This window comes from Magnolia sinica, chromosome 18 (assembly GCF_029962835.1).
Source record: "Magnolia sinica isolate HGM2019 chromosome 18, MsV1, whole genome shotgun sequence".
NCBI lineage: Eukaryota > Viridiplantae > Streptophyta > Magnoliopsida > Magnoliales > Magnoliaceae > Magnolia > Magnolia sinica.
In genome coordinates this window covers 48,654,494-48,669,616 of record NC_080590.1, presented here as the reverse complement: position 1 = coordinate 48,669,616, position 15,123 = coordinate 48,654,494, and the positions used below count along the sequence as shown (strand labels likewise).

Sequence of the window (15,123 nt, the reverse complement as noted above, 5' to 3'; positions counted from 1 at the left end):
CATTGAATTCGGCGGCCGAAAATTTTGTGAGAAGGAATCTATCGTGGGATCGCAAGTTACCAATGAGATATAGGGATGACTCAAATATTACATATGTCCTCATTACAGATAAGGAGGATCTATCTACTCTTCAGGAGGCTCTTGATAAGGCGGATGCCGAAAAGGAAAAGGTAGAGATAGATGATGAGATAGACTCCTTGTACATGAATGAAACGTGGGATCTGAAGTAGCTTCTCACCAGTCGAAAGGTGATCGGGTGCAAGTGGATCTTAAAGAAGAAATAGGATATGTACAATGCAAGATTAGTAGCAAAGGGATACACCTAGAGAGAATGTGTTAACTTCACTGAGATATTCTCACCTGTGGTGAAGCATGTATATATCATATTCGTATTGGTGTTAGTTTCCTAATACGATCTCGAGATGGAATAGATGGATGTGAAGATTTCCTTCCAACATGGGGAATTGGAAGAATAGATGTACATGAAGCAACCAGAAGAATTCGAAATAAAATGGGCATAAAACAAGGTTCGCAGGTTAAAGATATCATTATATGGCCTGAAACAGTCGCTTAGGTGCTAGTACAAAAAGATTGATTCCTTCATGGTGAGTCAGAGGTTTATTATGAGTGAATATGATCACAGTGTCTATTATAAGACACCGAGTGATGGAAAATTCATTATCCTGGCATTATACAGTGATGACATGCTTATCGCCAATCATAATATATCTGAGATCGACCTATTGAAGACTCAGTTATTAGTGACATTCGAGATGAAAGATCTGAGGGTTACAAAAAGGGTTCTTAAGATGATATACATAGAGATAGGAAGAAGAGCAAGCTTTGGTTATCTTAGGAAGAATATGTCATGTCCCAAACTCGGGAACCGGGCTTATAAAATTCCTGATCGCCGAATCCAGCGCCGACAGCCTTCGTAGTACCCCATTCTTAGCTTCTAGCACCCATACACCAAATTCCGATCTTGAGATTCTACAAGGAGGATTCTCAGTGTGAAATTTTATTTTATTTTTGTAAAGGAGTATAACCACAAGTATACCCTCACAAAAGCAACATTATCATCACATATCCACTAATATGAAGATTTGATTACAGTGCTAAAAAGGGAAATACATGAATAACAAAATCTCCACGAGCTCGACGCATGCTCCTGCCTCAATGCTGCTGCAACCTAACATCACTTGCACGCAACGGTTGTGCATAAGCTTATAAAGAAGCTTAGAGGGTGGTGTACATGTGTGCACAAAGCATGTGCCAAGCATATAATATCAACGTATGTGAAATACTGGCAAGTTTATAAGTCAAACAATATCAGAGTATGCAATGCAGATCGGCTATGCAATGTGGAGTCATAGTGAGCCAAATATAAGATGTTAAGGATACAATGCAATATGCAATTCCTGACGAGCCATGATTACCATCAGTCTCATATAGGCCATATAAATATAAAAACATAGTAACCCAAATGTCATATGCCGCAAATGTAATGCAATATGCAGATCCTGGCGAGTCTATAATACCATCAACCTCATTCAGGCTATGCAATATAGAAGCATAGTAAACCAAATGCTATGTGTTGAGGATGTAATGCAATATGTGGTGTGAAAGAAATGACCATGCTAAAGTGTGAAATCGGGATGATAGTACATAATATCGCAAGCCGTGGGGTCCATCACAAGGGACTTCTATCTAAACCAGTCTCATACCTAAATTTGGATAGCTCGACTCAATGTTATAAACTCTTGATCTCAGGTTGGTCGCATGCTTAACCGAAATCTTAGCCATTGTGAAGGTACACATAATGATTTAGTTGAGCACCACCAGCCTGAGTGGATAGTGAATGAATGAATGAATAAGTCAAATGCTGAGTGCGTAATACCTACTTAGTAACTCTACATATCAGTATGGCTCACTCTGGGATATCACCGAGTTCTAGTATACTCTACATGAGATTGCCGCCCACTGAACGCTCAACCATGCAAGTGGAAGAGACCACACTACGCTTGGCTAGTAGTCGGCTAATATTTACCCGACACATCGATAACAGACCCATTTATGAGCTAGTCAAACTCAGCCTAACTATATCCCCTACCCTCTAGCGAATAAGGCCACACCCCCTTTTAATCGACCATGACATAGTGGGAGTCACAGCCTAACGGTATACGATCCCCATGTGCTCATAATATCCACTTGGTCTAGACGTTGGAGCGTCCCTGGTACCAAGGGGTTTAGGGACTTTCACCTACAGACATATTAGATGCTCATATGCTAAAATCAAACATTTTTGGTGTCCTAACTGGCCATCCACGACATACATATGGAGGCCATAGCCCTGATGTCGCTAGGGTGCATAGTGAGTCATACTATCTAGTCATGCATCAAACCTGTGTGTACCGTGCGCTCATGTGGGGCCACTCCGTCTCACAAGGAGTCTCATAATAAACTCGCCCAACGGCACATGCTATAATCAGTCACTCATCATAACAAGTATACATATGATGTGTATGGGCATGTATCATGGCATAATAAAGTACATAGGCATGATTATCTGATAGGGCAGACAACAATAATCCACAATCGGTTATCACTGGCATGTCACATACTACGAGTATAAACTGAACAACGTGCTCCTTCTACAACTATAGGAGCCTATGCAGTATGTCTTACATTAGCCTTCCAAGGCTCTACATGATCTAAGACAGGGACGATGGGTCTAGTCCATATGTCGAGATAGGTGCTACATCGTGAATATACCCAACCTGATACTACATATTCTTCTATCTACGACAAAGGGGTAATGATGTATTAAGCAACAGACGGCTTAGATGATATGCTAATGTCAAGGATGGATCTCGCACTTGTCTCAATAAAGAGATGGACAGTGCGGATAATATGTACATGTCACAAGGACATAGCAAATGAGGTACAAGGATGAGATACACCTTTCATAGTGAGTCAAGTGGGTATATGACAAGGTAAGTTCACAAGGTGAGCTAACAGGGTGAACAATTGGGCTTCCTAAATTTTTATATCATGTAATAAACTGAGCTTTTCTATGGGAAGCCCGATACATACACAAAGTGGTTTTGGTTTAGTTCCTACATTTAGGACTATGTGTCCTTCCAAGCAGATTGGGTAGCCCGCTCAACACCTAAGTGGGCCTTAGGTATAGACACTAAACTTTTGGTAGTCGCATGTACTAGGTGGGCCACATCTCCTATGGAAGGCTCGGTATGAATATAAGGTGGGCTTTAAGGTTTGGATAATCCTATAAGGTATGGTGGAAAACATCATCATCAAATGGGGGCCCAACGGATTGGGATAACCCAACAAGAGAAAGATGGGTATCATTAACATTAATGGGGGCTCAATGGTTTGGGTTAGCCTGATAGGGTGAGATGGGTATCATCAAATGGGGCCCAACGGTTTGGGTTAACCCAATAAAGTGAGACGGGTCATACTAATAATAGTGGGGGCCCAACGAATTGGGTTGGCCCATTAAGAGGAGATGAGAATGGACCTAACAACAGGCCCTAAGAAGGATTACAATGTGGACATTTAACCATCATTGCCCTTACAATGTGGACATTTAACCACCATTACTCTCAAGGTAATGGGCTTAACAACGGGCCCTAGGGAGGATTTCAACGGTGGTGGACATTTAACCATGATTGTCTCCTAGTGTGTGGTCCACTTGGGATTGGAATTGGATTCACAATAGGGCCCTTGGCCCTTAAAATCTCTAGAAGGACAGATGGATAATGCGCATACAACACACACATCAAGGTGGGCCTCATACATCACAATGGACCTCATATAGAGGTCGCATGTTCATCACAATGGGCCTTATACACAGGTCGCAAATACATCACAATGGGCCACATCCCATGGGCCTTGAATACATCGCAATGGGTCTCATACCTGGGCCTCATATACATCACAATGGGCTACACCACTTGGGCCTCAAATACATCATACTGGGCTGCATCTCATGGGCCGTATACACATCACTATGGGCCTTATTACATGGGCCTCATACACATCAAGTGGGCTGCATCACATGGGCCTCATATACATCAAGTGGGCCGCATCACGTGGGACTCATATACATCAAGTCGGCCCACCGCCTTAGCTGGACTATCTACACCATTCATCTATTTGTAGAGATCATTTTAGAGCATTACACAACAAAAAGATCATATCGAAAGATCATCTAGACCATACCACAAATAGCAATGGAGATAATGATTTTTAGATCATCTGGACCATACCACAAATAGCAGTGGAGATAATGATTTTTAGATCATCTGGACCATACCACAATGGCAGCGAAGATGATGATTTAAAGATCATTATACCATACCACAATGGCAATGGAGATGATGATTTAAAGATCATTGGACCATACCACAATGGCAGTGGAGATGATGATTTAAAGATCATATGGACCACACCATAACGTTGATTTTCCATCCAAATTGTTCATACGGTCACAAAGACCTAAATTAAGAGGAAACAAATTTCATATTGATCCAAAACTCCCTTGACCCCAAAAGGGTTTCAATGGTAGACGTTCAATCCCCATGGTTTTTGCAATGTGGTCCACTTGATAAATAGATCTTTCTTTCCTTTTTTTTTTTTTTTTTTTTTTTTTTTTAGGCTTAAGCCTTAAGACGAGCTCACATTCGGATGGATGGTTTGGATGTAACACATAAATCAAGGTGGGCTCGGCAGATGGATGGCGCAGACATAAAATACATACATCAATGGTGGGTCCCACCGTCTAACCATCTGTACGGTGTGGATAAGACCCATACATCAGCGGTGGAGTCCCTTAACACCATTTAGACATCTCTAGACAGTGGGGATACAGAATACATGCATCAAGGAGGGTCCCACCCCCACACATGCCACACGTGTGGGGTGGGCCCCACGTCCAAACAGATGAACGGCTTAGATAAAACTCAAATCTCATGGTAGGGCCCACAGCTTTGGCTACGTTAGTGTAGCAAGGAGGGTCTCCATCATCCAGAGAGTGGACGGTGTGGATATCAAAACATCATGTGGGTTTCTATCGTGTATACATCAGGTGAGCCCCACTGTCCAGGATCTGGATGGTGGATGGATAGTGCGGATGGTGGATGGACAGTGCGAATGAAACCTTACATCATGTGGGGCCACATCCAGCTGCTAGACGTGGTAGTTGAAACGGGTACACTAGGTGGGTCCACGTGTGCGGCACACCAGAATTTCTAGATCAAGCTGATATCTGTATTTTTCCCTTCATCTGGACTGGTCCAAAACAGACGGCCAAGTGGGCCTGTCCACTGGACGCGAGCAAGGTGGATCCATACATGTCAGCGAGGTGGGCCCCGGTTTTAGACAGTGGGTGCGTCCCATAATGGGATAGCGGGTTGGCCCGCTAAATGGACAGCGTGGATAAAAATCATGCATCATCAAGGTGGGCCATCAACATGGAAAGAGGGAGATAGAGGGAGAAAAGCATGTGATGGAAGGGAGGGGCTCCACCACTATGAGCCCTCCCTAATAACGATACAAAGCATACATCAAATGGGTCCCACCGAATGTGGGCCTTAAATCATAAAATCAACGGTGGAAATCCCTTTTCCACCTATTAAATGCAAGGTCTAGATGACCTTCAAGCAACAAGAAAATAAGCATCATGATGAGGTCCATGAAGAATGGCCCCATCATAGGATGAACATAAGGATCATGGTAGGCCATCGGCCACACCTAGTGTTATGCCCCAAACTCGAAAACTGGGCTAATTAATTTCAGAGAATCGCAACCGTCAGTCCACGGCAACGGCGCCAAAAACTTGTTCACACCCCAAGTGCAGGGTTGTGATGTAGTAATAAACTTGGTAAGACCGAGGTCGAATCCACAGAGACTGATACCTGTACGTTATCTGAAACCAAGTAGAACTAGAAATAGGCTAAGATGTGATCTAAACCAAGTAGAATTTAAGAAATAATTGTGGAACAATTGTCTAAAGCTTTAAGGAATTCAGATGAAGAAACTAGGGATTCAGAGGATCCACTTGTAGAGATCAGGGAGAAATTATGCCTGCTTCAGAAATCATGGAATTTAACTAGACCTCCTTTGATATAGTCTTCAAGAGATAAAAGGTATATGAATTAGAATGGATTCCATCATCAAACCATGCCCAGAAGACAAAGCAAACAATAGGATTAAACTAATTACCAACCAATCAACAATGTATGAGGATCAGGAAGGGTACTGTCATCCTACCATGCCCATGGGACAATGATGAACAACAGGGCTTCCTGACTTTATAAACATAAAAGGGGGAAAGAAATATTCAAAGCCATTGCAAACCCATTGTAATTTCAGTCACAACAGACCATTAAAGACTAAGAAAAATATTCCTTGAATAATCAAACCACAATCAAGTTTAATTCACGATTAAATAATTAAATAAAGTCTCCCATCTCAATACAAACTTCACCTCTTAGCCCTAGCTGCCCAACATGAATGGGCTGGATCCAAAACAAACAAAATAAAAAGAAAAGAAAAATAAAATAAAACTACTATTTCTCTCTCACGTTCCACCTCTTGGATGCCTCCACGGCAGTTCCAAACCTATGCTCACGTCCTGCCCAAGGCCTCCAGCCTCGTCTCTCTCTCACGTTCCAGCCGTACGTCCAAGCTCGCAAGGTGCTCCTCCAGCATCCTCCACGGCTCCAGCCTCCTCTGTACTCTCTCAATCTCCTGGCCGAGCTCACCTCCCTCCTCTTTCACTCTCCCTGACGTGCAGCAGTAACCCACCTTTCTTCTTTTCTTCTTTTTTTTTTCTTCCTCTCCTCCTCACGCTGATCCCCCTCACGTTTTCATCTCTTTCTTATATGGACGACTGAAGGAGGCAGAGAAGATACGCTGCTGGAGTCGTTTACCGCGGACCCTCTGTTTCTACGCCAGAAAAACAGAAACTGATTGCGGTTGAAGTCCAATTTGAGATGAAAATTCTTTCCTCCTTTGAAATTTGCCATCTTGGTGAGGTTAAGAACCCATTGAATGACTTTTCGGACGGTTCAGATCAATTATTCGGCCGTGATCAATATCACACAACTGGCCCACATCGTCCGATTTTCTCAGACACAGAACCTAGCTGTTTCTGCGCTGGACTGATGGTGGGGCCCATTATCTGGTTTCTACGGACAATCCACTCCGTTCATTTCATTCCCCTCGCAATTTCGGTCTGGAATGGCCGATTTTGAGTCTGTTTCGGTGTGACCCACGTGATCTTTGTTCCACCGTCCGTTTTCCTTTTGGATGTTTGCGATCCCATCCTCCTTGTTTCCTCAAAAATCGTCACCTATGACTTGGTGAGCAGGACTGTACGAATCTGGTGAATGGTTTGGATTGTCCATATGGACAATGGACGGGGCCCACAGCATCAACTGACGTTGGTGCAAATCTTCACTATAACGGCAGTTGCCGTTTTGCGCAAGGAGTCGGTCAAATCCGACTTTGACCGAGAATCTCGGTCCAGTGTACGCTGAGTGCGCATGCACTTGTGTTCGTGCGATGTACATGTGGCTCCATTGTGATGGTTGTGAGAAATCCGTTCCATCCATCTCTTTTCTTAGATCATTTTAATAGTTGGGACCATAATTGGAGCATATCTAGGTATCAGGCGGGCCCCAAATCAAGATTTAAGAGGCTAATCCATCCGTTGGGACACTTCCACAAGGACTGAACAGATGAAATTCGACGTGTACGGTTAGCTTATGGTCCTCAGGCCACGTATGGAGTTTCGAACTGATCAGATGGTGGGAACCCTATGATCTTGCATTCTGGACACTTTTCAGGCCAGTTGAGCTTCAATTTCTCGATTTTCTTGGATCTCTGGCGTGCATATCCGTCGATCTTGGTCTCGTGGGGTCCGTCGCTTGCCTTGGTGATTTCAGACCGTTAAATCCATGCTTTTAGTACCTTTTCCCAGTTCGAGCTCGTAAATACGCCCTGCATCACAAACATGATTAAAATGGGCTTATTAAACGGTACCATGTTCATAAATCTAGGCAATAACTGGGTCTGATATGCAATATTTGACCCTCAACACAACCCCCAACCAGCATTTTGCTAGTCCCGAGCAAAATATCCGAAAAGTAAGTTGAGAATTACAAAACAATTTCTACAAACTCGAGAGATTTATGAAAAATAATTCAGATATTCGAATTCTAAGATTCATGAATGTTGGCATTACTTTCTCCTAGAATCAAACTCACGGTACTTCATAATCAAGCTCAAATATTAATCCATTAATTAGAACGATTCTAAATATTGAATTCCATGGATGTATAGTCTAATCTCGACTTGTCAACATTAAGATTCACCTCGATATTTAAGGATATCATTGGTAACAACTAAGAGAATTCACGATAACCCAACTTGGCTTACACATTATCTTTTTATTCTTTTAATTTTTGATTTTTTCATTAGAAGTAACGCCAAGAAGAGGGATCAGATCCTCACCTATAGGGAGCAAACCTAAGGTAAAGACTGTACACCCAACTTTTTCACATATCATTCATGGGGAATCGAATCCTCACCTATAGGGAGCAAACCTATGGTAAAGACTATTCGCCCAATCCATTCGATTTCTCAAGTTGGTTCCTTTCATGTTTAGTGATTACCAAGTTAATCCTTTAATATCGAATGAAACCTTAATGTGTAAGCGAGATGTGTCCTGCGAATTCATGACTCAATCAATGTTTACAAATTCTAATAATGGATTAACAATTCAAACTTAGCTGTGAAATTTAATAGATAACTGAATCCAAGAGTCATGAAGTACCAACATCACGCATCTTGAAATTCTAAGTGCCCTAGATGGCCTGTCAAAATCACTTCGACTTCATCAGAAATCCTGAAAAATTAAAAATTTTCACAACTTTTGCTCAAGACCAAGAAAACACTGATTAGGAAACCTAATCTCCCACCCCCAACCAAAAATCTACATTGTCCTCAATGTAAAAGAAATAGACATGCAATGCACATGAGACAACGGAAAAATAGGAGTGATGGAAAGATAGTACCTGGACGAAAGAATCAAGAGGCTTTCCAAAGATATCTACGTAAGAGCGGGTCAGCACAAGAGAGAAACCAACAAAAATAAAATAAAAATAACAAAAATGAAATCCTACCTACACCACTTTCGTAGGTGCTCTCGATTGCATTTAGCGTATGCAACAAGCCTTTAAACCCCTAGGTTGCCCCTAGTGGACGAGTTGTAGTCTCGTGAGGGTTTGCAGTAATGTTACCCACAAACATTGAACTAACTAACTAGGAAAATGAAATGGAATGAAAAGATGGGTTGCCTCCCAGGAGCGCTAAGTTTACCGTCTTCAGCCAGACAAATAAAGCAACTACCCTAGTCCTAAGAAAATAGGAAACCTACCTATACCTCCATCAGACTAGGAGATCAATCCTGGTAAACAGGATCAGTCAGAGGCATGGACATGTCCTCTGAATCAAATTTCTCGACAAATGGTTTCAATCGATGTCCATTGACTTTAAACTCCTTGCCATTGTCGGGATCTCTTATCTCAACGGCCCCATGCGGAAAAACAGTGACAACAATGTAAGGGTCGGTCCAACGAGATCGAAGCTTACCCGGAAAGAGATGTAATCGAGAATTGTACAAAAGGACCTTCTGACCAGGCGTGAATGATTTTCGCAAAATGTGTTGGTCATGAAATGCTTTCATCTTGTCCTTGTAAATTCTCGAATTATCGTACGCATCATTCCGGATTTCCTCAAGTTCATTCAATTGAAGTTTGCGTAGCGAGCCAGCGTTGTCCAGATTGAAATTAAGATTTTTGATCGCCCAGTACGCTTTATGTTCCAGCTCCACAGGCAAGTGACAAGCCTTCCCATAGACAAGTCTAAAGGGAGACATTCCAATAGGGGTTTTAAATGCAGTACGGTATGCCCATAAGGCATCGGTCAATCGAATTGACCAATCCTTACGATCAGGGTTGACCGTCTTCTCCAAGATGTGTTTAATTTTCCTATTAGAAATCTCGGCTTGCCCACTTGTCTGTGGATGGTATGGGGTGCTCACCTTATGAGAGATACCGTATTTCTTCATTAAGCTCTCAAATGGTTTATTACAAAAGTGTGAGCCCCCATCACTAATGATGGCTCGAGGCATTCCGAATCGAAAAAGGATGTTTTCTTTTAGGAATTTAATGACCGTGCGATGGTCATTAGTTCGACACGGAATCGCTTCGACTCATTTAGTGACGTAATCCACGGCGAGCAAAATATACTGATTTCCAAATGATTGGGGGAATGGTCCCATGAAATCGATGCCCCATCAATCAAATGCTTCAATGATAAGGATGGGATTCAAAGGCATCATATTTTGACGGGACAATGCTCCCAATTTCTGACAACGCTCACAAGCTTTGCAAAACTCATGAGTGTCCCTAAACATAGTGGGCCAGTAAAAGCCACACTGCAGAATCTTGGCCGTGGTCTTTTTAGCAGAAAAGTGACCACCACAGGCCTGTGAGTGACAGAAGGAGATGACGCTCTGATGCTCATCGTCTGGTACACATCTCCTTAGAATTTGGTCTGGGCAATATTTAAATAAATAAGGATCATCCCAGAAAAAGTTGCGCACCTCGGTGAAGAATTTCTTCTTATCTTGCGTAGTCCATTGTGTCGGTATGGCACCTGTAGCAAGATAATTAGCAATATCAGCGAACCAAGGTGAATGGGAGACTCTGAACAGTTGTTCATTAGGGAACATGTCGTTGATATGGGTCGTCTCAAGGGAATCAGAGGTATTAAGGCGAGAAAGGTGATCGGCCACAACGTTTTCTACTCCCTTTTTATCTTTAATTTTCAAATCAAATTCTTGGAGTAGAAGGATCCATCGTATCAGGTGGGGCTTAGAATCATTCTTAGAAAGAATTGCCGCATGATCTGTGTAAATAATGATCTTGGATCCGATCAAGTAAGACCTAAATTTGTCCAAGGCGAACACTATGGCTAAGAGTTCCTTTTCCGTAGTCGAATAGTTCACTTGGGCATGATTTAAAGTCCTACTCGCGTAATGAATGACGTAGGGTTTCTTATCATTTCTCTAGCCTAGAACTGCCCCAAGAGCATAATCAGACGCGTCGCACATAAGTTCAAAAGGAATGCCCCAGTCGAGTGGTTGTATGATGGGTGCACTAGTCAACATGCCCTTAAGCTTAGTGAAAGCTTTCTGGCATTGCTCAGTCCACTTGTACAGAGCATCCTTTTGAAGAAGATTACATAAAGGGCGAGAGAGGAGACTAAAGTCCTTTATGAATCGCTTTTAAAATCCTGCGTGTCCTAAGAAGGATCGCACGTCTCCGATGTTCTTGGGTGGAGGTAGGTTAGAGATAAGATCGATTTTTGCCTTATCTACCTCGATTCCTTTGGACGAGATGATATGCCCAAGGACAATTCCTTGAACCATGAAATGGCACTTCTCCCAATTAAGTACCAAGTTCTTTTCTTCACATCTTTTCAACAGCACACATTTAAGACTTTCCAAGCATTTGTTGAAAGATGGACCATAAACAGAGAAGTCGTCCATGAAGACATCTAGATATTGCCCCACCATGTCAGAAAAAATACTAAGCATACTGAAAGGTGGCAGGGGCATTACATAGTCCGAATGGCATCCTTCGATAGGCAAAGGTGCCATAGGGACATGTAAATGTGGTCTTTTCCTAGTCTTCAGGGGCTATCTCTATCTGGTTGTAGCCCGAATACCCGTCAAGGAAACTGTAATAGGAATGACCAGCTAACCTTTCCAGGATCTGATCAATGAATGGTAAAGGAAAATGGTCTTTCCTCGTGACGGTATTCAACTTCCTGTAGTCAATGCACATTCTCCAACCAGTAGTGACTCTAGTTGGCACGAGTTCATTATTAGCATTGGCTACGATGGTGATTCCGGACTTCTTAGGGACCACTTGAGTTGGACTCACCCATTGACTATCAGATATAGGGTATATAATACCCACGTCCAATAGTTTAAGAACCTCGGCCTTAACCACTTCCTTCATGTTTGGATTTAGTCTACGTTGTGGTGGCCGAGCGATTTTTGCATTATCCTCAAGATATATGTGGTGAGTACAAATCGAGGGATCGATTCCCTTGAGGTTCACTATCGTCCATCCTAGGGCTCCTTTATGCTCAATGAGAGTAGATATGAGCATACTCTCCTGTTCTTTCTCCAGGTGGGTAAAGATCACCACCGGGTATGTCTCATCTTGACCTAAATAGGCATATTTCAAATCAGAGGGCAAAGGCTTTAGGTCAAGTTTCCGCAGCTTGAGGTTAGACGGTATAGGCACTACATCGGTTTGTGGCAATTCTTCAAATTGTGGCCTCCACCGGTTAACTTCAAGTACCGGTGCAGTATCAAGTAAGGCGCACGTCTCCCTAATCATGTAATCATCAAAATCATGGGAGTGGCCAGGCACGTCTCTAGATGGTCGGAGGATAAGGTTAGAGGTGTCGTATCTTCCACGAAAGTGTCAATCATATTAATGTCGTGGAAATCGTCATCCTCCTCTAAGTTTCTGCTATTATTGAAAAAGATGTTTGACTCCACTGTCATATTCCCAAAAGACATAGTCATGACACCATTCCTGCAATTGATAATTGCATTTGAAGTGGCAAGGAATGGGCGACCAAGAATGACGGGAATCTGAGTGCTCATGTTATTGATGGGTTCGGTGTCCAGGATGATAAAATCTACAGGGTAGTAAAATCTATCGACCTGGACTAACACATCCTCAATTATCCCTCTTGGTACACGAACAGAGCGATCAGCAAGTTGTAGTGTGGTTAGGGTGGGTTTTAATTCACCCAAACCTAACTGTTTGTATACCGAGTAGGGAATCAGATTGACGCTTGCTCCTAAGTCAAGAAGTGCGTGATCAATTCGATGGTTCCCGATTACACATGATATGGTTGGGCTACCGGGATCCTTGAATTTCTGCGGCACGTCTTGCTTCAGGATGGCACTCACTTTCTCAGTCAAGAAGATTTTCTTTTGAATAATTTTTCGTCTTTTGGTCGTGCATAAGTCTTTCAGGAATTTGGCATATGAAGGTATCTGTTTAACGACATCAAGTAGAGGAATGTTGACTTTCACTTGTTTCAACACCTCTAGGATATCCTGAGAGTTAGAGAGAGGTTTTGGTGAAACCAACCGTTGGGGGAATGGAGCAACTGACTTCTCTAGAAGTTCCGGTTCTACTTTTTGTGGGGCATCACTGGATCCATCATTGTTGTCCTCTTTTGGTTCTTGAGGCTTTTCGGGCCTAACCGGAAGAGTTTTATCAATGATCTTCCCACTCCTAAGAGTGGTGATGGATTTAGCATGCCCCATCTGATTTGAAGAGTTGGGATCACTATTCTCGTACTGCGGTTTAGGATTGGGGAGAGGTTGTGCAGGAAGCATCCCCTTTTCTATAACCGTCATACGAGAATCTATCTTTTGCATAAAATCTGTAATTCCCCGCATTGCCTGAGCCAGCTCTTGTATGGGATTTTGAACCGGTTCCTCTTGAGGTTTCACTTGATTTGGATTTTGATTGAAGAAACCTGGAGGAGTCGCCGTTTGTCCATTCCTCCAACTAAAGTTTGGATGATTTTTCCAACCAGGATTGTATGTATTGGAGTTAGGTCCAGTAAAAGGTCTTTGATAGTTATTTACGGCATTGGCTTGTTCATTCAACACTCCTCGAAAGGCAGGTATTATAGGACAATTTTCAGTTGTGTGAATGTTGCAATCACAGATGCCGCAAACAATTTCATTGACCTTATCCTTCTTTCCTTCCATGGCCTCAACTTTCCTTATGAGCGTAGTCACTTTACACTTGAGATCATCCTCTTCTTTCAAGAGATATAATCCACCTTTCTCCTTTAATTGAGTCGGCCTAGACGTGGTGTTCGCCATTGGGTAATAGTCCCATGATTGTGTTTTTTCAGCGAGACTATCGAGGTAATCCCATACCTCGTCAACATCTTTATTAATGAACTCTCCATTACACATTGTCTCGACCATTTGGCGCATGGAAGATGTCAGTCCATCATAGAAAAAATTTGTAATGCGCCACGTTTCAAATCCGTGTTGTGGGCATGAACTGACCAAATCTTTGAACCTTTCCCAACATTGGAAGAATGTTTCATCTTCCTTTTGGGCAAAGTTCATGATTGCTTGTCTGAGGGTAATCGTTTTATGATGTGGGAAGAATTTTTTATGAATTCCCTCTGCATGTCGTTCCATGTGCCAATGGATCTAGGACGCAGTGAATGTAACCACGTCTTAGCTTTCTCTTTTAAGGAAAAAGGAAAGAGTTTCAGCCTAATTGTATCCTCAGATACATTAGGAAAACATAATGTAGCTATAATCTCATCGAACTCTTTCAAATGTAAATATGGACTCTCTGATTCAAGTCCATGGAATTTGGGAAGGAGTTGGATAACTCCTGGCTTGATGTCCATTTGTCCTGTGTTTTCAGGAAAAATCATGCATGAGGGCGTACTCACTCCCGCCGGTTGTAGATAATCTCGTAAAGTACGAGGCGGGGGTGCCTGTTGCACCTCATTCTCATCTTGGGTATCCTCCACCCTAGGTGGAAGTAGAGGAGGTTGGTCTTGTAAGACCCGTATTCTAGGCGATTTCGAGCAGTGTCTAGTCCTGCGATGGATAGTCAACCCCTCAACCAATTCTCCTTCAGTCAAGAGACGTCGAGTGTTGTCACGGGCCCACTTGGGCATGAAACACTCGCAGCCCTTAATCAAATTCAAAGTCTAATCCTAAGAAAGGAAAAGAAAGTCTAAAAAGAAAGAGAGGGAGAGTTGGAAAGGAATTACCAAATTGAAGCTCCTAAGTTAAGGACCTGCAAAATAAAAACAAAATAAGTTAGATTCTAAAAGAAGAGGAACAATCCTTTAAAAGAAAGGTAGCAGTAAACTGATTTCTAAAAGAAAGTGGAAACTTCTAAAATAAATTAGGAAAGTCCTAAACTAGAAAGTAAATTACTAAAAGAGAACTGA

At 42.4% G+C, this 15,123-nt stretch overlaps 1 non-coding gene across 1 annotated transcript; it reads left to right on the top strand.

The window, feature by feature from the left end:
* The first annotated feature begins 14,186 nt into the window (after positions 1 to 14,186).
* On the top strand, positions 14,187 to 14,293 carry LOC131234066 (small nucleolar RNA R71). The gene has a single exon (XR_009165479.1). It is a non-coding gene; the product is annotated as a small nucleolar RNA R71 (small nucleolar RNA).
* The last annotated feature ends 830 nt before the right edge of the window (positions 14,294 to 15,123 follow it).